The sequence below is a fragment of the Orcinus orca genome, chromosome 2 (genome assembly GCF_937001465.1).
Source record: "Orcinus orca chromosome 2, mOrcOrc1.1, whole genome shotgun sequence".
Classification (NCBI taxonomy): Eukaryota; Metazoa; Chordata; class Mammalia; order Artiodactyla; family Delphinidae; genus Orcinus; species Orcinus orca.
The window spans coordinates 172785042-172807541 of record NC_064560.1 but is presented as its reverse complement, the minus strand read 5'-3'; the positions used below and the strand labels follow the sequence as shown (position 1 = coordinate 172807541).

The following is a 22500-nucleotide window of genomic DNA, read 5'->3' as shown; positions in this document are numbered from 1 at the left end:
AAGATGCAAAATAAGATTTGTAGTTCGGGTTTGTTGTTTTTTAGAAAATGCTAGTTATTTTTGTTCAAAGTTTACTTGGGTTTTTTTTTCCTTGTTTATTTTAATAATTTGAGAATTATTTGGGAAAGTGATTTCCAATACAGTATTTAGATTTGAGAAATTAGTTCATCAAGTTTGTCTCTCTGCTTCTTTTAAGAAAAACTATGTAATCTTTTTCAGGATTTTTTTTACCTGCTAAACTTCCGCTAAATAGGAAAATATTTTTTCAGTGTGACAGTAAAACTTGGAAAGTTATAGAATATTTGGTTGTCTTATTGATCACACTTACCAATTATATAAATTGTGGCATTTATATAATTATATAAAATTATATAGATCTGTGGCAATTTTGAATATAGCTAATACTCAATTTCTGGATGTAACGGGATGTTTTTAGATAATCTTCTAAGCGTTACATGAGGGTGTTGATCCATTCACTATAGCTGGGAAATAAGTTCTAGGGAGCAAGCGTCTCGTTATCTCTTAGACCCAGAACATTTTCTTGCTATCTAGATGCTTTCCCATTTCTAGTTGATTTATGTTATAATGAGCCTAATTCAGTTGAGTTGGTTCATTACTATTTCCCCACTACTCACAGGTAGATAGATACTTTACAATGGAAAGTGACTGAACCAGCTATTGTGACAATAGAGGTAATCGTTTTTCTCTCAACTGTGAATAATAAGAATTGACTGAATTTGTGAAATGATATATTTTAGTTCAAAAGGTACAATAATTGGGAAAGCTGTTTTTGTTTTTCTTGGCATTTAAAAACAAGATGAGATGGTTTCCAGGAGAATTAGATTGGGAATAATGATTACAGATATTATAAAATAGTGTATCTTATACAACAACAAAATATGTGCATATATGTACGAACATATATAAAGTCTTTAAGCAACTAACTTGCTGCCTTTTTTGTTTTAAGCATTTTTGTAGCCCACTTTTGCGTTTAAGTAGTCTGAATAGGTGAATTGCTGATAACATCTTCAGGTTTATTGAATACTTTGCCTTGCCTCCTTTCCACAAGGCCAATGCCTGAGGGGATAAAAATCCCTTAAGTAAGTGAGATACTGCTTTCTGACTGAAGCTAAAACAAAAGACAATGGAAACTCCTAAAACACCATATAGAAATTGCAAATATGGTGGTGTTTAGTCTGTGGTACTTTATTCAATTCATGGAAGGAGGTAAATGATGAGGTTCTCTTGTAAATATGAATGGCTGTGTAAATATTCTTTTAAAACGCAAAAAGAATTTTGAATAATTGTGGAAGGCAGACATATTTCTTTGGGGTCGGTGGTTCTCCTGCTTACCATTATCTTTTGGTGAGATTCTTATTTCTAACAAATGGCGTTCAGTTCATGCTCATTCAGGTTTTTGGCAAAACAGAAGTTGTGTGACTTTCTTCTTGTGTGTGCCCCATTATTAAAAGGTATGGTACCTTTTATATATGAAATGTTTAACAAAAGTATTTAAAATCTGTGGCAAGGAATTGATTGACCTAGCATAAAATTGACCATATTGGGGACTTCCCTGGTGGTCCAGTAGTTAAGAATCCGCCTTCCAATGCAGGGGACGTGGGTTCGAGCCCTGGGTGGGGAACTAAGATCCCGCATGCCATGGGGCAACTAAGCCCGCGTGCTCTAGAACCCATGTGCCGCAAAAGAAAGATCCCATATGCCGCAACTAAACACCTGATGTAGCCAAATAAATAAATAATTTCAAAAAAATTTGACCATATTAATCTTTTTTTTTGGCTGCACTGCACGACTGTGGGATCTTCGTTGCCTGACCAGGGCTCAAGTCTGTGCCCCCTGAATTGGAAGCATGGAGTCTTAACCACTGGATTGCTAGGGAAGTCCCCATATTAATAATTTCTTTTTATAAATTTATTTTTTATTTTATATTTACTTTTGGTTGCATTAGTTCTTTGTTGCTGCACGTGGGCTTTCTCTAGTTGCAGTGAGTAGGGGCGACTCTTCATTGCAGTGTGCGGTCTTCTCATTGCAGTGGCTTCTCTTGTTGTGGAGCACGGGCTGTAGGTGCGTGGGCTTACGTAGTTGTGGCACACAGCCTCAGTAGTTGTGGCCCACGGGCTTAGTTGCTCCGCGGCATGTGGGATCTTCCCGGATCAGGGCTCGAACCCGTGTCTCCTTCATTGGCAGGTGGATTCTTAACTACTGCGCCACCAGGGAAGTCCCCATGTTAATCATTTTTAAGTGTACAGTTCAGTAGTATTAAGTATGTTCACATTGTTGTGCAACCAATCTCCAGAACTCTAAACCTTGCAAAACTGAAGTTCTACCCAATAAACAACTCCCTATTCCCTCCCTCCCTCTAGCCCCTGGCAACTAACATTCTACTTTCTGTGTATGAATTTGACCACTCTAGGTACTTCATGTAAGTGGAATCATACACTATTTATCTTTTTGTGACTGGCTTATTTCACTTAGCATGATGTCCTCAAGGATCATACATGCTGTAGCATGTATCAGAATTTCCTTCATTTTTAAAGCTGGATAATATTCCATTGTATATACCACATTTTGTTTATCCATTTATCCTTTGATGGACACTTGGGTTGCTTCCGCCTTTTGGCTACTGTGAATAATGCTGCTATGAATACTGGTGTACAAATACCTCTTTGAGCCCCTGCTTTCAGTTCTTTTGGGTGTATACCCAAAAGTGGAATTGTGGTAATTATGTTTAAATTTTGAGGAACTGCCATACCATTTCTATAGTGGCTGCACCATTTTACATTCTCACCAACAATGCACAAGAGTTCCAGTTTCTCCATATCCTCACCAACACTTGTTATTTTCTGTTTGTTTTTCAGTAATAGCCTTTCTATGCAAAAAGCATGGACTTTTGATCAGATATACTGGAGTGAGTGCTGGTGGGGAGCCCACCTCTTCATACCCATGTGACCTGGAGCACATTTGTTAACCTCATCTGTTAGAAGGGTACAATTGTCCTTCTATCATTCAGTATTAAATGTTAGGATGGCCTGGCATAGTCTAGACATTCAGTAAATGTTGCTTGCCTCCTTGGCCCCATCACTCCTGGAAGTCTGCATTGATCCTTCTGTGTCATCTTCTCTCCCCTGAGCAGCCAGCTCCAGTTGGAATTAAAGCTTGGGGAAAAAAAAAAAAATAATAGCCTTTCTAACGGGTGCTAGGTGGTATCTCATTGTGCTTTTGATTCGTATTTTTCTAATGATTAGTGATGTTGAGCCATCTGAGCATCTTTTCCTGTGCTCGTGGGCCATTATACAAATATAAATATAGTTTCTGTGGAGAATATCTATTCAAGTCCTTTGCCTGTTTTCTAATCACGTTGTTTGGTTTTCTTTGTTGTTGCATTGTTGGAGCTCTGGGTATTAACTGCTTATCAGATATAAGTTTTGTAGACAATTTTTCCTATAGGTTGCCTTTTGACTCTGTCGATTGTGCCCTTTGATGAGAAGTTTTTAATTTTGATGTAGTCTAATTTATCTATTTTTACTTTTGTTGCCTTTGATTTTGGTGTCATATACAAGGACTCATTCCCAAGTCCAATGTCATGAAGCTTTGCGCCAATGTTTTCCTCTAAGAGTTTTATAGTTTTAGGTCTTATATTTAAGTCTTTGATCCATTTCAAGTTAATGTTTGTATAGGGTGTAAGGTTGAGTTAATTTTTTTTATATGGCGTGAGGTAAGGGCTCAGCATCATTCTCTTGCATATGGTTATCCAGTTGACCAAGCACCGTTTGTTGAAGAGACTGTTCTTTCCCTCATTGAATGGTCTTGGCATCCTTGTTGAAAATCAATTGGCCATAGATATATGGATTTACTTCTGGACTCTCAATTCTTTTCCACTGATCTATATGTCTATCCTTATGTCAGTACCATACTGTTTGATTACTGTAGCTTTGTAGTTAAGTTTTGAAATGAGGAAGTGTGAGTCTTCTAACTTTGTTCTTTTTTATTTTATTTTTTGCTGTACGCGGGCCTCTCACTGCTGTGGCCTCTCCTGTTGCGGAGCACAGGCTCCGGACATGCAGGCTCAGCAGCCATGGCTCACGGGCCCAGCTGCTCCGCGGCACGTGGGATCCTCCCGGAACAGGGCACAAACCCATGTCCCCTGCATTGGCAGGCGGACTCTCAACCACTGTGCCACAAGGGAAGCCCCTAACTTTGTTCTTCTTTTTCCAGATAGTTTTGGCTGTTTGGGACCCCTTGAGATTCCATATGAATTTCAAGATTGTCTTTTCTATTTCTGAAAAACAGGCTGTTGGAATTTTGGGAGGGATTGCATTGAATTTGTAGATTGCTTTGGGTAGTATTGCCATTTTAAAAAAAATTATTTGGTTGCACCAGGTCTTAGTTGCGACAGGCGGGCTCCTTAGTTGTGACAGGTGGGCTCCTTAGTTGCAGCATGTGGGCTCCTTAGTTGTGGCATGTGAACTCTTAGTTGTGGCATGAACGTGGGATCTAGTTCCCTGACCAGGGATAGAACCTGGGCCCTGTGCGTTGGGAGCTTAGAGTCTTATCCACTGTGCCACCAAGGAAGTCCCAGTATTGCCATTTTAACAATATTAAGTTCTTCAGTTCATGAGCATGGAATGTCTTTCCATTTATTTAGGTCTTTAATTTCTCTCAACAGTGCTTTGTAGTTTTTTTCAGTACAGAAGTCTTAGTTAAACTTATTTCTAGGTATTTTATTCTTTTGGATGCTATTATAAATGGCATTGTTTTCTTAATTGCCTTTTTGGATATTTTACTGCTAGTATAGTTGACCCTTGAACAACATGGGTTTGACTGAATCACTTTGATGTATACCTGAAGCGTAAGTTAACTATACTTCAATTAAAAACAAAAACAAGAACATGGGTTTGAACTGCAAGGGTCTATTTATACATGGATTGTTTTCAATAAATGCATATAATACTATGAGACCCAAGATTGGTTGAATCCATAGATGTGGAACCTCGGACTGGGAGGAACGGATATGTAAGGCAGATTATAAAGTTTTACATGGATTTTCGATGGCATGGAGGGTAGTGCCCTTAACCTCTGTGTTGTTCAAGGGTCAACCTTATACAGAAACTCAACTGATTTTGTATGTTGATATTGTACCCTGAAAATTTTGCTAATTTCATTTATTAGCTCTAATGCGTGTGTGTGTGTGTGTGTGTGTATTCTTTGGGGTTTTCTACATGTAGAATCAAGATATCTGAGAATAGAGATAGTTTTACTTCTTTATAATTTGGATTCCTTCTGTTTCTTTTTCTTGCTTAATTCTCTAGCTAGCATGTCTAGTACAGTATTGAATAGGACATTATTTTTGTTTTAAATAAATTTATTTATTTTTGGCTGTGTTGGGTCTTTGTTGCTGCACGCGGGCTTTCTCTAGTTGGGGTGAGCAGGGGCTACTCTTTGTTGCGGTGCACGGGCTTCTCATTGTGGTGGCTTCTCTTGTTGCGGAGTGCAGGCTCTAGGCATGCAGGCATCAGTAGTTGTGGCACATGGGCTCAGTAGTTGTGGCTTGCGGGCTCTAGAGCACAGGCTCAGTAGTTGTGGCACACGGGCTTAGTTGCTCCACGGCATGTGGGATCTTCCCAGACCAGGGCTTGAACCCTTGTCCCCTGAATTGGCAGGCAGACTCCCAACCACTGCGCCACCAGGAAAGCCCCCAGGACATTTTTTTTTTTTTCATAATAACTTTCTTTAGCATCTTTATTGCAGTATAATTGCTTTACAATGGTGTGTTAGTTTCTTCTGTATAACAAAGTGAATCAGCTATACATATACATATATCTGCATTTCTCCTCCCTCTTGCGTCTCCCTCCTACCTTCCCTATCCCAGCCCTCTAGGTGGACACAAAGCACCAAGCTTATCTCCCTGTGCTATGCGGCTGCTTCCCACTAGCTATCTGTTTTACATTTGGTAGTGTATACATGTCCATGTCACTTTCACTTCATCCCAGCTTACCATTCCCTCTCCCCATGTCCTCAAGTCCATTATCTACATCTGCATCTTTATTCCTGTCCTCCCCCTAGGTTCTTCAGAACCATTTTTTTTCTTTTAGATTCCATATATATGTGTTAGCATACGGTATTTGTTTTTCTCTTTCTGACTTACCTTACTCTGTATGACAGACTCTAGGTCCATCCACCTCACTACAAATAACTCAATTTTGTTTCTTTTTATGGCTGAGTAATATTCCATTGTATATATGTGCCACATCTTCTGTATCCATTCATCTGTCGATGGACTCTTGGTTGCTTCCATGTCCTGGCTATTGTAAACAGTACTGCAGTGAACACTGTGGTACATGACTCTCTTTGAATTATGGTATTCTCAGGGTATATGCCCAGTAGTAGGATTCCTGGGTCATATGGTAGTTCTATTTTTAGTTTTTTAAGGAACCTCCATACTTTCTCCAAAGTGGCTGTATCAATTTACATTCCCACCAACAGTGCAAGAGGGTTCCCTTTTCTCCACACCCTCTCCAGCATTTATTGTTTGTAGATTTTTTGATGATGGCCATTCTGACCGGTGTGAGGTGATACCTCATTGTAGTTTTGATTTGCATTTCTCTGATGATTAGTGATGTTGAGCATCCTTTCATGTGTTTGTTGGCAATCTGTATATCTTATTTGGAGAAATGTCTATTTAGGTCTTCTGCCCATTTTTGGATTGGGTTGTTTGCTTTTTGATATTGAGCATGAGCTGCTTGTATATTTTGGAGATGAATCCTTTGTCAGTTGCTTTGTTTGCAAATATTTTCTCCCGTTCTGAGGGTTGTCTTTTTGTCTTGTTTATGGTTTCCTTTGCTGTGCAGAAGCTTACAGGTTTCATTAGGTCCCATTTGTTTACTTTTGTTTTTACTTCCTTTTCTCTAGGATCTTGCTGTAATTTATGTCATAGCGTGTTCTGCCTATGTTTTCCTCTAAGAGTTTGATAGTGTCTGGCCTTACATTTAGGTCTTTAATCCATTTTGAGTTTATTTTTGTGTATGGTGTTAGGGAGTGTGCTAATTTTATTCTTTTATGTAGCAGGACATTATTTTTTTATGCTTAACTATTTACAATGTTTAATGGAGGCTAGGCTATTTTCTACATTTTGCCAAGGAGGTCTTGCCTTTTGATGCATATGGTGATGTTTCACATTATGTGGAATACTAACTTTTCTTTTTTATCAATTCAGTAAATTAGAAGTTCTACATATTATTATTTTTTAAAGGTGGTTTTTTTTTAAATTAATTAATTTATTTTTGGCTGTGTTGGGTCTTTGTTGCTGCGTGCAGCTTTCTTTTTAGTTGCGGCGAGTTGGGGCTACTCTTTGTTGAGGTGCGCAGGCTTCTCATTGCCATGGCTTCTCTTGTTGTGGGGCCATGGGCTCTAGGCGCAAGGGCTTCAGTAGTTGTGGCACATGGGCTCAGTAGTTGTGGCTCGTGGGCTCTAGAGCGCGGGCTCAGTAGTTGTGGCACACAGGCTTAGTTGTTCCGCGGCATGTGGGAGCTTCCTGGACCAGGGATTGAACCCGTGTCCCCTGCCTTGGCAGGTGGATTCTTAACAACTGCGCCACCAGGGAAGCCCAATTCTGCATATTATAAGAGCTTAGTCATTCATAATGACTGGCCATTTTTATATTATATCAGTAGAGATATAAATTTGTCTTGGTTTTAACCTGATCATAATATTTAAAAAATGTTAGCTTCTGAGAGAATTTGGAAGTTTACTAACTCCAAGTTACTTTGACTGATTGAACAGTCTGTGTCAGAGGATTGACAGTAAAAACTTCATGACATAAGCCTATGTTTATAAGGGCACAGATTGTATGTTAATCAGTAAACATTAACATTAGAGATACTTTGCACAGATGTTTTTCTTTTATCTTCTAGCTATGGAAGAGAAAACTTATCTATTAACTCCGACTCACAGAGAACCATTTAAATTTACAGGAAAGGTGAATCCTAAGAGCCTTTTCTGACTACAGTAGAAGGAAGTCAGAGCTCCCTCTCCCGTTGGGATAATTTAATCTTTAGAAAAGGGAGCCTTTGAGAATTTTGATATCTTTGAATCTCTGGAGAGTCTTAAAGCGATAAACATCAGGAAAGTCCAGTTCTGGCAGTGGTTAAAGGTAAATTAGAAAACTCAGTGCTCAATAAAACCAGGGTTAGAATGAGCAGCGAAGGATGAATTAAAGATTAACGGGATTTTTTTTTTTTTTTTTGCGGTACGCGGGCCTCTCACTGTTGTGGCCTCTCCCGTTGCGGAGCACAGGCTCCGGACGCGCAGGCTCAGCGGCCATGGCTCACGGGCCCAGCCGCTCCGCGGCATGTGGGATCTTCCCGGACCGGGGCACGAACCCGTGTCCCCTGCATCGGCAGGCAGACTCTCAACTACTGCACCACCAGGGAAGCCCTAACGGGATATTTGGATATTTATATTTCTTTACATTATATCTCATCCTTTTGAATATGTTAATACTAGTTAATATTTATTAAGAACTGTTTCACAGAAAAATGTGATTGAATGAAAAATGTGTTATTTTCTGAGTCCATTAACTATATAAGAAAAACCTGGTTATTCATATCATAAAACTGCACCATTTTCAGCAATTGCATTTTACCCAATTCGTGACATGTTGATTAAGAAAAAGTAGAGGAGAACTTTTAGAGGCTTGAGCAGCTTGCAAATTAAGTCTGGAAAGTGACGACAGTGCCATAAGAAGGAATTTCCCAGAGCTTGGGGTACTGTATTGAAATTAACTCTTTTTGCCAGAGCAAAACTGAGATAGTGTTGATTGGGTCTGGTCTTTGGAATTTTAAGATTAATAAGAATATTGTCATTTATTTTATCAGTGTAATATGGACCTGCTAAACATGGAATCTCAGGATGATTTTGTGATGTGAATAATTTAATAGTCTTGCTCTGCATTTTAACTTTAAGCAAGTCTTTTTCTTTGCATTCTCACTGTCATTGTCTTGCATTTAGGTGTCATTGGTGTCTTTCAACTGTCAAATAGGCCCCCAACCAGCCTTTTTACTGCCAGCTTTGTGTTCTAGTCTATTAGGAACTTGCTTTGCATAGATATCTGCATTAAAAATTTTTAATTATATTTATTTCTTATTTTTAGGTAGATTTATTGACAATACAAGCATACCTCATTTTATTGCACTTTGCTTTGTTGTACTTCACAGATACTGCATTTTTTATAGATTGAAGGTTTGTGGCAGCCCTGCATGGAGCAAGTCTGTTGGCGCTGTTTTTCCCAACAGCATTTGCTCACCTCATGTCTCTGTGTCACATTTTGGTAATTCTCACAATATTGCAGATATTTTCATTTTCATTATATTTGTTATGGTGTTCTGTGATCAGTGATCTTTGGTGTTACTGTTGCAAAAGATGATGACTCACTGAAGGATCAGGTGATATTTAACATTTTTTAGCAATATAGTATTGTTTTTACATGATTTGTTTTTCATTTTTTAAATGCACAGTATGATGTTAAAATACACGACACTGTTGAAAAACAAATATTTCAGAATTTTTTTTAAATGACATGAAATCCACTGATGTCCAGAATCCTTAACAAGGTAATAGATCATCCTGAATAATTCGTTTACTCAAATAAGAAGGAAAATAAAGTTTCACGCTTTCTGGAGAGTGGTTAATGAAAGTTCATTCTGTCACCTGAGTAAGTTGACAAAGACAGACCAAATACTAGTGATGTTTCTGGACCTAACATCTTAGAACCAGGTCTTGCAGTGGGTGCTGATTCTTTTTTTTACACTACTGGATTGGTTCCAGAGGGCCCAGTGACATGATGGGAAATCAGGAAACTCAAAGATTGGCTTTGTACTTCACCAGATCATTCTCTCCACCTATACATGCTTTTTGCTCTGTCTCATGTCTGTTTCCCCTGGTGGGGTAATAGGATCCTTAAATAACGCAGGGCCCATCTCCTGCCCTTAGGAACATCACTCAGCCATCCTATCAGAGTCAGGCTGCTTTGGACAGGGCAAAACTGCATACCTATTGGAACTTAAATGTTGATGGCCATTGTCCCAACCTAAATTTTTAATCTTCTGTAGGGGAATTTGTTGCAATTGTACCAAAGTGAGGTAAAGTTGAGTAACCCCATTTTTTTCTGAACCAGTTGCTCTGGGGTCAGGATGGACGAATGCAAATATACTGCAATGTTAATGAAGGGCAAGGTTGTCCAGCTTGGCTATTTTGGGCAATATTTATTTTAAAAACAAAACAAAACAAAAACCCTTAATAACATTTCTTTTCATAAAGAGATTTTTGGAAAGAAATTCCTTCCAGGAGTAATGTTTCAAAAACACTTAACATTTTCACTTGAAATCTTTATGTTGGAAGATGATCATGGCTTGGTCCACTTTCATGTAGTGGGCAGTCATAAGGTTGATGGATGCCTCCAGCTACCCACAGGCCCCACTTGCTGGGAAGGGTTCTTTCCTCTAAGGAACCTAAAATCCATGTGCATCATTAACAGAGCAGATGCTTTCATGTGAGAATAGTGATTTAGTAAACTCCCTACCCAGAGAGTAAGGACCTCACTGAATTCTTTTATAATGTTGAAAATGTGAATGGATATGTCTGGAAATTGACAACCTCAACTGTGTAAAGGATTAAGAAAAAAACAAACATATAGTCCAAACTTCCACCCAGTACATCCTCTCAATTTATCATTGAACTTCTCGATAATCAGGGGCTCTCCAATTCCTGATTTCTTACAATTCTTACTACAGGGAAGAGAGTGCTCGGTTCTAACCTGATGACTGGAAACTAGATTGGTTTCTCCGTCTCTCTCCTTCCAAGTAACTCTCCTTGGTTCCTCTTTTCACGGTGGGAGGAAACATCATCATGTTGGTTCTTTGGTTGCATTGGTGGTGATGTTCAACATTTTTTAGCAATATAGTATTTTTAAATTAAGGTATGTACATTGTTTTCTTAGACATAATGCTGTTGTACACTCTAAATATTTAGACTACAGTATAGTGAAAAAATAACTTTTTTCCAGTTTTATTGAGACATAATTTACATACAGCACTATATAAGTTTAAGGTATACAGCATAGTGATTTGACTCATCTATAACATGAAATGATTATCACAGTAAGTTTTGTGAAACTTATCCATCATCTCATATATATATACAAAATTAAAGAAATAGGAAAAAAATTTTTCCTTGTGATGAGAACGCTTAGGATTTACTCTCTTAACAACTTTCATTTATGACACACAGCAGTGTTCATTAAATTTATCATGTTGTACATTACATCCCTAGTACTTATAACTGGAAGTTTGTACCTTTTGAGTGCCTTCATGTAATTCCCCCTCCCTATACCCTCCTGCCTCTGGTAACCACAAATCTGATTCTTTTTTCCTATGAGTTTTATTTGTTTTTGATGACCTACAACACTATGTTAGTTCCTGTTATACAACATATTGATTTGATATTTCTGTACATTTCAAAATGATCACAATGACACGTCTAGTTCCAATATGTCACCATGCAAAATTATTGACTATGTTCCCCACACTGTACATTTCATACCCGTGATTCATTTATTTTGCAACTGGAAGTTTAAACTTCTTAATCTCCCTCACTTATTTCTTTCCTCCCCATCCCCTCCCCTAGGGCAACCACCTATTTGTTCTCTCTGTCTGTAACTCTGTTTCTGTTTTGTTGTTTGTTCATTTGTTCTACATATAATAAACATAACTTTTATATGCACTAGGAAACCAAAAAATTTGTATGCCTTTATTGTGATATTTGCTTTATTGCAGTGGTCTAGAACTGAACCTGCAATATCTCCAAGGTATGTCTGTAATTTATATACCACAAAATTCACTTGTTGTAAGTGTACAGATCAGTGACTTTTAGTAAACTTACAAAGTTATATGACCATCTCCAAAATTCAATTTTAGAATATTTTCATTACCCCCCCCTTCCCCCCCACCAAATTCCTTGTGCCCATTTGCAGTCAATTCTTGTTCCTACCTCCAGCTTCAGGTAGTCAGTGATCTACTTTCCATTTCTACAAATTTGCTTTTTCTGGAGATTTCATATAAATAGAATCATACACACATCAATATGTGGTCTTGTGTCTGGCCTTTTTCACTTAATGATTTTGAGGTTTATCCATATTGTAGCATGTATCAAGCAGCATTGTTCCTTTTCATTGTTGAATAGTATTCCATTGTATGGATATAGCACATTTAAAAAATTCATTCGGGGCTTCCCTGGTGGCGCAGTGGTTGAGAGTCCACCTGCCGATGCAGGGGACACGGGTTCGTGCCCCGGTCGGGGAAGATCCCACATGCCATGGAGCGGCTGGGCCCGTGAGCCACGGCCGCTGAGCCTGCGCGTCCGGAGCCTGTGCTCCACAACGGGAGAGGCCACAACAGTGAGAGGCCCACGTACCGCAAAAAAAAAAAAAAAAATTCATTCATCAGTTGATAGATGTTTGGATTGCTTCCACTTTTTGACTGTTATTATATTTATATCATTATATTTATCATCTCATCCTTTAAACATTTTCTACTTATGTGTTTAATATGTGACTATAGTAATGTCTAGATGTAGTATACATACACACACATTGAGGGATATGCTCAAAATATTTGGTAATGGGGTACAGGATCAAAAAAGTTTGGAGGTCACTGTTCTAGTCCAGAACAGTCAGAAAATAACCAGAATTATCCTAAGTCACAGGTCTGATTTACCACTCATAAATAAACCCTACTACTTGTGAAATAAATTCCTAAATGTGGTGTTTAAGGAGCCCTACCTTATGGGCCTGAACTTTATCTGCTTTCTAGCTACCACTTCAGTTTTACAGCCCACTGCTTCCTTTTAGATTATTCTCACCATATTCCTTGTAGTTCCTTCAGTAAATTCTGCCTTTGAGCTTTTGCTAACTATTCCCCTTGCTTAGAATACTATTTGCTGCCCACCTTTAGCCTCTTGGGGGTACTATGATAAATTATTTAAGCTCCAGCTAAATCACTTCTCTGAATTGCTTCCTGGCTTACCCAAGTCAATTTAACCACTTCATCTTCTATGATACCTCTGTATCTAGCATGTACCTTTATTATAGCAACTCTCAAACTAAATTGCAATTATTTATTAGTGTATCTTCACTGCACTGCTACCTCCCTGAGGACAAGGAATGGGCCTATTCATCCGATACTTGTTGAATAAATGAATGGGTGGTAGCTTCATGGGTGAGCCACTTGCATGACCCTGAGAGTGAGTGCCACCTTAAATTTTGTGCTAGGGTACCTCACTTGCCTCATCCTAGTTTATTAGACCCTGCTTGCATCTAATAAAACTAGGCTAGATCCCCCTGGCTTACAACTGGACCTGATAAGCTTTAGATTGGTTTTAGATTGGCCATGCTGCCTTCTATTTTCAATAGTTGATATCACAGGAAATAAATCTTTGTTAAGAGACTTTTAATAAAATTTAGACTGAAAATTGGAGATCAGTTTACCTTGATTTTTCTTGTATCACACGCTGCATACTATTTGGTACATAATAGGAGTTTAATTAAGGTCTGGTAAATGTAATAGTAATAGCAAAGAGTGATTGACCTTTTCCTGTGTGCCAAGTACTGCTCTAAATCCTTTACATGTATTAACTCATTTAATCCTCATAGCAAGTTCATAAGGTAGGAACTGTTATCCTCATTTGACAGCCGAGGAATCTGAAGCTCAAATATTCACATAAGTAAAGGGCATGTGACTCAAACCTGAGCAAAATCTGGCTCTAGAGCCATCCCACTTAACCACTGTTCAGTAGAGCAAAGGAAGAGGTTTAATTTTTCATATAGGGTGGTTCCAAAAATAGTTTTCAGGTAAGATAAATAGATATCCTCTTAGAGTAAATATTTTAGTGGCAAAGTTTGATCATTTAATAATTCAGTGTTAGGAATGATTATTTTTCTAGACTCAGCTTAAAAATTAGCTTTACCAGGAAGCTTTTGGTTTTTTTTTCTTTTTACTCTGTGTTCTCTAGCTCCCTTTAAAGAGTTTAAGTACACTTACAGTGTTTTGTGTTTGTTTCTCTGAATAAATGAAACTACTTAAGGGACAAGACTTACTCAGTTCTTTATCCCAAGGCTTAGAACAGAGTTACTGTTCAATAAATGTACGTTGAATGAGTGAATTGGTGAGTTTGGTATTGTAACCCAGGTCCTGTCATCCTAGGTTCTATGCTTCTACCTGGTTTAAACACTACTCCCTCCCTAGATGTTTTTTTTGGGTTGCTGTTGTTAGCTTTTGGGATCTTACTTCCCCAACCAGGGATTAACCCCTTGCCCTCAGCACTGAAAGCATGGGGTCCTAACCACTGGACCACCAGGGAATACCCCCTAGATGTTTTTATCCCTGCCAAAACTTATCTTTTGTCCTGATAATTCCTGTAGGATATTTTATGTATAGTGATTTATTCCTTCTAGTATGTATACTTCTGTTATTTGTATTTTTTTTAATTTTTTAAATTTAATTTTATTTTTTTATACAGCAGGTTCTTATTAGTTGTCTATTTTATACATATTAGTGTATATATGTCAATCCTAATCTCCCAGTTCATCCCACCACCACCACACCCCCGCCACTTTCTCCACTTGGTCTCCATACGTTTGTTCTCTACATCTGTGTCTCTATTTCTGCCTTACAAACCAGTTCATCTGTACCATTTTTCTAGGTTCCACATATATGCATTAATATACGATATTTGTTTTTCTCTTTCTGACCTACTTCACTCTGTATGACAGTCTCTACATCCATCCACATCTCTACAAAAGACCCAATTTCGTTCCTTTTTATAGCTGAGTAATATTCCACTGTATATATGTACCACATGTTCTTTATCCATTTGTCTGTCGATGGGCATTTAGGTTGCTTCCATGACCTGGCTATTGTAAATAGTGCTGCAATGAATATTGGGATGCATGTGTCCTTTTTTTTTTTTTTTTTAACGTTTTTATTGGAGTATAATTGCTTTACAATGGTGTGTTAGTTTCTGCTTTATAACAAAGTGAATCAGTTATACATATACATATATCCCCATATCTCTTCCCTCTTGCGTCTCACTCCCCCCCACCCTCCCAATCCCACCCTTCTAGCTGGTCACAAAGCACCGAGCTGATCTCCCTGTGCTATGTGACTGCTTCCCACTAGCTATCTATTTTACGTTTGGTAGTGTATATGTGCACATACGCTCTCTCACTTTGTCCCAGCTTACCCTTCCCCCTCCCCATGTCCTCAAGTCCATTCTCTAGTAGGTCTGCATCTTTATTCCCGTCTTGCACTAGGTTCTTCATGACCATTTTTTTGTTTTGTTTTTTTAGATTCCATATATATGTGTTAACATACGGTATTTGTTTTTCTCTTTCTGACTTACTTCACTCTGCATGACAGACTCTAGGTCCATCCACCTCACTACAAATAACTCAATTTCATTTCCTTTTTATGGCTGAGTAATATTCCATTGTATATATGTGCCAAATCTTCTTTATCCATTCATCTGTAGATGAACACTTAGGTTGCTTCCATGTCCTAGCTATTGTAAATAGAGCTGCAGTGAACATTGAGGTACATGACTTTTTTTGAATTATGGGTTTCTTAGGGTATATGCCCAGTAGTGGGATTGCTGGGTTGTATGGTAGTTCTATTTTTAGTTTTTTAAGGAACGTCCATACTGTTCTCCATAGTGGCTATATCAATATACATTCCCACCAACAGTGCAAGAGGGTTCCCTTTTCTCCACACCCTCTCCAGCATTTATTGTTTGTAGATTTTTTGATGATGGCCGTTCTGACCGGTGTGAGATGATATCGCATTGTAGTTTTTTTTTTTTTGCGTTATGCGGGCCTCTCACTGTTGTGGCCTCTCCCATTGCAGAGCACAGGCTCCGGACGCGCAGGCTCAGCGGCCATGGGTCACAGGTCCAGCCGCTCTGTGGCATGTGGGATCCTCCCGGACCGGGGCATGAACCCAAGTCCCCTGCATCGGCAGGCGGACTCTCAACCACTGCACCACCAGGGAAGCCCGCATTGTAGTTTTGATTTGCATTTCTCTAATGATGAATGATGTTGAGCATTCTTTCATGTGTTTGTTGGCAATCTGTATATCTTCTTTGGAGAAATGTCTATTTAGGTCTTCTGCCGATTTTTGGATTGGGTTGTTTGCTTTTTGATATTGAGCTGCATGAGCTGCTTGTAAATTTTGGAGATAATTCCTTTGTCAGTTGCTTCATTTGCACATATTTTCTCCCCTCCTGAGGGTTGTCTTTTCATCTTGTTTATGGTTTCCTTTGCTGTGCAAAAGCTTTTAAGTTTCATTAGGTCCCATTTGTTTATTTTTGTTTTTATTTCCATTTCTCTAGGAGGTGGGTCCAAAAGGATCTTGCTATGATTTATGTCGTAGAGTGTTCTGCCTATGCTTTCCTCTAAGAGTTTGATAGTGTATGGCCTTACATTTAGGTCTTTAATCCATTTTGAGTTTATTTTTGTGTATGGTGTTAGGGAGTGTTCTAATTTCATTCTTTTACATGTAGCTGTCCAGTTTTCCCAGCACCACTTATTGAAGAGGCTGTCTTTTCTCCATTGTATATTCTTGCCCCCTTTATCAAAGATAAGGTGACCATATGTGCGTGGGTTTGTCTCTGGGCTTTCTGTCCTGTTCCATTGATCTATATTTCTGTTTTTGGGCCAGTACCATATTGTCTTGATTACTGTAACTTTGTAGTATAGTCTGAAGTCAGGGACTCTGATTCGTCCAGCTCCTTTTTTTTCCCTCAAGACTGCTTTGGCTATTCGGGGTCTTTTGTGTCTCCATGCTAATTTTAAGATTTTTTGGTTCTAGTTTTGTAAAAAATGCCATTGGGGGCTTCCCTGGTGGCGCAGTGGTTGAGAGTCCGCCTGCTGATGCAAGGGACATGGGTTCGTGCCCCAGTCCAGGAAGATCCCACATGCCGCGGAGCGGCTGGGCCCGTGAGCCATGGCCTCTGGGCCTGCGCGTCCGGAGCCTGTGCTCTGCAACGGGAGAGGCCACAACAGTGAGATGCCTGCATACTGCAAAAAAAAAAAAAAAAGCCATTGGTAATTTGCATTGAATCTATAGATTGCTTTGTGTAGTATAGTCATTTTCACAGTATTGGTTCTTCCAATCCAAGAACATGGTATATCTCTCCATCTATTTGTGTCATCTTTTATTTCTTTCATCAGTGTCTTATAGTTTTCTGCATATAGGTCTTTTGTCTCCCTAGGTAGGTTTATTCCTAGGTATTTTATTCTTTTTGTTGCAATGGTAAATAGGAGTGTTTCCTTAATTTCTGTTTTAGATTTTTCATCATTAGTGTATAGGAATGCAAGAGATTTCTGTGCATTAATTTTGTAACCTGCAACTTTACCAGATTCATTGATTAGCTCTAGTAGTTTTCTGGTGGCATCTTTAGGAGTCTCTATGTATAGTATCATGTCATCTGCAAACAGTGATAGTTTTGCTTCTTCTTTTCCAATTTGTATTCCTTTTATTTCTCTTTCTTTGATTGCCATGGCTAGGACTTCCAAAACTATGTTGAATAATAGTGGTGAGAGTGGACAACCTTGTCTTGTTCCTGATCTTAGAGGAAATGCTTTCAGTTTTTCACCATTGAGAATGATGTTTGCTGTGGGTTTGTCATATATGGCCTTTATTATGTTGAGGTAGGTTCCCTCTATGCCCACTTTTTGGAGAGTTTTTATCATAAATGGGTGTTGAATTTTGTCAAAAGCTTTTTCTGCATCTATTGAGATGATCATATGGTTTTTATTCTTCAGTTTGTTAATATGGTGTATCACATTGGTTGATTTGCGTATATTGAAGAATCCTTGCATCCCTGGGATAAATCCCGCTTGATCATGGTGTATGATCCTTTTAATGTGTTGTTGAATTCTGTTTGCTAGTATTTTGTTGAGGATTTTTGCATCTACATTCATCAGTGATATTGTTCTGTAATTTTTGTTTTTTGCAGTGTCTTTGTCTGGTTTTGGTATCAGGATGATGGTGGCCTCGTAGAATGAGTTTGGGAGTTTTCCTTCCTCTGCAATTTTTTGGAAGAGTTTGGGAAGGATGGGTTTTAACTCTTCTCTACATATTTGATAGAATTCACCCGTGAAGCCCTCTGGTCCTTCACTTTTGTTTGTTGGAAGATATTTTAACTATTTTTTTTTTTTTTCGCGGTACGCGGGCCTCTCACTGTTGTGGCCTCTCCCGCCGCAGAGCACAGGCTCCGGACGCGCAGGCTCAGTGGCCATGGCTCACGGGCCCAGCCGCTCCGCGGCACATGGGATCCTCCTGGCCCGGGGCATGAACCCGTGTCCCCTGCATCGGCAGGCGGACTCCCAACCACTGCGCCACCAGGGAAGCCCTGTTGGAAGATATTTAATCACGGTTTCAATTTCATTACTTGTGATTGGCCTGTTCATATTTTCTATTTCTTCCTGGTTCAGTCTTGGAAGGTTATACCTTTCTAAGAATTTTTCCATTTTTTCCAGGTTGTCCATTTTATTGGCATAGAGTTGCTTGTAGTAGTCTCTTAGGATGCTTTGTATTTTTGCTGTGTCTGTTGTAACTTCTCCTTTTTCATTTCTAGTTTTATTGATTTGAGTCCTCTCCCTGTTTTTCTTGATGACTCTGGTTAATGGTTTATTAGTTTTGGTTATCTTGTAAAAAAACCAGCTTTTAGTTTTATTGATCTTTGCTATTGGTTTCTTTGTTTTTATTACATTTATTTCTGCTCTGATCTTTATGATTTCTTTCCTCCTGCTAACTTTGGGTTTTGTTTATTGTTCTTTCTCTAGTTCCTTTAGGTGTACGGTTAGATTGTTTATTTGAGATTTTTCTTGTTTCTTGAGGTAGGCTTGTATTGCTATAAACTTCCCTCTTAGAACTGCTTTTGGTGCATCGTATAGGTTTTGGATCGTTGTGTTTTCGTTGTCATTAGTCTCTAGGTATTTTTTGATTTCCTCTTTGATTTCTTCAGTGATGTCTTGGTTACGTAGTAAAATATTGTTTAGCCTCTGTGTGTTTGTGTTTTTTATGTTTTTTCCCCTGTAATTGATTTCTAATCTCATAGTGTTGTGGTCAGAAAAGATGCTTGATATGATTTCACATTTCTTAAATTTACCAAGGCTTGATTTGTGACCCAAGATGTGATCAGTCCTAGAGAATGTTCCAAGTGCACTTGAGAAGAAGGTGTAATCTGCTGTTTTTGGATGGAATGTCCTATAAATATCAATTAAATCTATCTGGTCTGTTGTGTCATTAAAGCTTGTGTTTCCTTATTATTTCTGTCTGGATGATCTGTCCATTGGTGTAAGTGAGGTATTAAAGTCCCCCACTATGATTGTGTTACTGTCGATTTCCTCTTTTATAGTTGTTAGCAGTTGCCTTACGTATTGAGGTTCTCCTATGTTGGGTGCATATATATTTATAATTGTTATGTCTTCTTCTTGGATTGATCCCTTGATCATTATCTAGTGTCCTTCCTTGTCTCTTGTAGCGTTCTTCATTTTAAAGTCTATTTTATCTCATGAATATTGCTACTCTCGCTTTCTTTTGATTTCCATTTGCGTGGAATATCTTTTTCCATCCCCTCACTTTCAGTCTGTATGTGTCCCTAGGTCTGATGTGGGTCTCTTGTAGACAGCATATATATGGGCCTTGTTTTTGCATCCATTCAGTGAGCCTGTGTCTTTTGGTTGGAGCATGTAATCCATTCACCTTTAAGGTAATTATTGATAAGTATGTTCCTATTAACATTTTCTTAATTGTTATGGGTTTGTTTTTGTAGGTCCTTTTGTTCTCTTGTGTTTCCCACTTAGAGAAGTTCCATTAGCATTTGTTGTAGAGCTGGTTTGGTGGTGCTGAATTCTCTTAGCTTTTGCTTGTCTGTAAAGCTTTTGATTTCTCCATCGAATCTGAATGAGATCCTTGTGGGGTAGAGTAATCTTGGTTGTAGGTTGTTCCCTTTCATCACTTTAAATGTATCTTGCCACTCCCTTCTGGCTTGTAGAGTTTCTGCTGAGAAATCAGCTGTTAACCTTATGGGAGTTCCCTTGTATGTTATTTGTCGTTTTTCCCTTGTTGCTTTCAATAATTTTTCTTTAATTTTTGTCGATTTGATTACTGTGTGTCTCGGCATGTTTCTCCTTGTGTTTCTCCTGCCTGGGACTCTCTGCGCTTCCTGGACTTGGGTGGCTATTTCCTTTCCCATGTTAGAGGAGTTTTCGACTATAATCTCTTCACATATTTTCACGGGTCCTTTCTCTCTCTCTTCTCCTTCTGGGTCCCCTGTAATGCAAATATTGTTGCGTTTAGTGTTGTTCCAGAGGTCTCTTCGGCTGTCTTCATTTCTTTTCATTCTTTTTTCTTTATTCTGTTCCGTGGCAGTGAACTCCACCGTTTTGTCTTCCAGGTCACTTATCTGTTCTTCTGCCTCAGTTATTCTGCTATTGATTCCTTCTGGTATATTTTTCATTTCAGTTATTGTATTGTTCATCTCTGTTTGTTTGTTCTTTAATTCTTCTAGGTGTTTGTTCTTTAATTCTTCTAGGTCTTTATTAAACATTTCTTGCATCTTCTCGATCTTTGTCTCCATTCTTTTTCCGAGGTCCTGGATCATCTTCACTGTCATTATTCTTAATTCTTTTTTTCTGGAATGTTGCCTATCTCCACTTCATTTAGTTGTTTTTCTGGGGTTTTATCTGGTTCCTTCATCTGGTACAAAATCTTCTGTCTTTTCATTTTGTCTATCCTTCTGTGAATGTGGTTTTCCTTCCACAGGCTGCAGAATTGTATTTCTTCTTGTTTCTGCTGTCTGCCCACTGGTGGATGAGGCTATCTCTGTATGTTTCTTATTGTACTAGAACCTTGCTGAGGTCATGTTCTGCTATTTTCCATAATATTTTATGTGGGTTGTGACTTACCCAGAAAATGTATTGAGTAAATATTTCTTAAACGCATAAAAATTTTTTTCATTAATAGGGGAAGGTTTTAGAAGTTCCTCAGTGGCTGTTGGTATATTTTTAGTTCATTGTGAGCCAGAGGTTCTGTTATCTGTCAGATGTGTGTCAGAAAGATATAAAATGGTGTCTTTGTTAACAAGTACTGCATAAAAATTTGTGGAAGTATAACAACCTTGTATGTTATTAAAAGAATTATTTTCATGGGTCTAAGAATTACGTGACAGTGCATCTAAAAGCCTTAGCACAGTGCTTGGCATGTATAAATGTTACTTATTGTTATCAATCATAGTGTTAACCAACAATTAGTTTGATTTATTAACCACTTGTACCCACCAACTCTAGTTTGTTCAGTGAAATTTAGAAATGTATATATGTCCCAACTTGAAAAAAATCGATATTTGGTATCTGAATTTACTAAGAAATTAAAGCAGGGGAGTAGCCTTTCACTATAGGTTAAGTAGGTTAGGTTAAATTTTTTCTTTTTAAAAATATGTAATTGGGTACTTCCCCCCACCCCCTTTGTATGATTTTCCTATATCCAGAGACTAGCAAGATTTGGATATTCCTTGTTATTGTTAGGTGCAGAATTTTCTTTTTTTCTTTTTTTGGCGGCCCCCCGTGTCTTGCGGGATCTTAATTCCCCCAGAAGGGATGGAATCCCGGCCATGGCAGTGAAACCACTGAGTCCTAACCACTGGATTGCCAAGGAATTCCCAGAATTTTCTAATTCTGTCATTTTCTGAGTCATTTAGAAATCTAGCTTCCCTCCCTATTTTCTAAATTGAGTCTTGCCTTTTTTTAGAAAACAAGTGATACCACACTCTCTAGTGGACATTAGGAGAAGTTTTGCTTTTTAAAAGGGGCATTAATTTGTTTGGAAAGGATAGTAGCAATTGTTAATGGAAAGGCTTCAGGACAGTCAGGTGATATGTTGAGACTTCTGTCCTGTTAGAAGTTCGGTTTGTTTCTTCAAAAGGTTCTTCAAGCCTGCTGATACTTCGATCTCAGGCACAGAGGAAGACGACTTTTGGTACTTAGTCACTTTAGGGGTTTAAGATTTTCATTAGTAAACAGAATGAATGATATCAGAATTCCTGTGTAGAGCAGGACAACTAAGGGTTGGAGGAGCTGGAAAAAGAATATTTTCTCAGTGGTTCTGCCAGTGGTGAAATGATAATACCAACTGCTGTTTACTGTGCATTTATTTGTATACCAGTTGCTATGTTAAGCCACGTATATACTTTCCTATTTAATCCGAATGAGGTAGATGTTTTTACAGATGAGGAAACTGAAGCCTAGACTGGTTAAATGACTTTGAAAGCCAGAATGAGAATTTAAATCCAGGATTAATTCCAAAGAGTGGATGTGCTCTTTCCACTGCCCATAGTACTGATTTGGGTGTCTTTTACTTGTAGTGAACTGTC

General features: G+C 38.4%; 1 protein-coding gene across 14 annotated transcripts in view; it reads left to right on the top strand.

Moving 5' to 3' along the window:
• NUMB (NUMB endocytic adaptor protein) overlaps positions 1 to 22500 on the top strand; it is a 182544-nt gene that overhangs the window by 40064 nt on the left and 119980 nt on the right. The gene's annotated exons all lie outside the window — the stretch shown is intronic.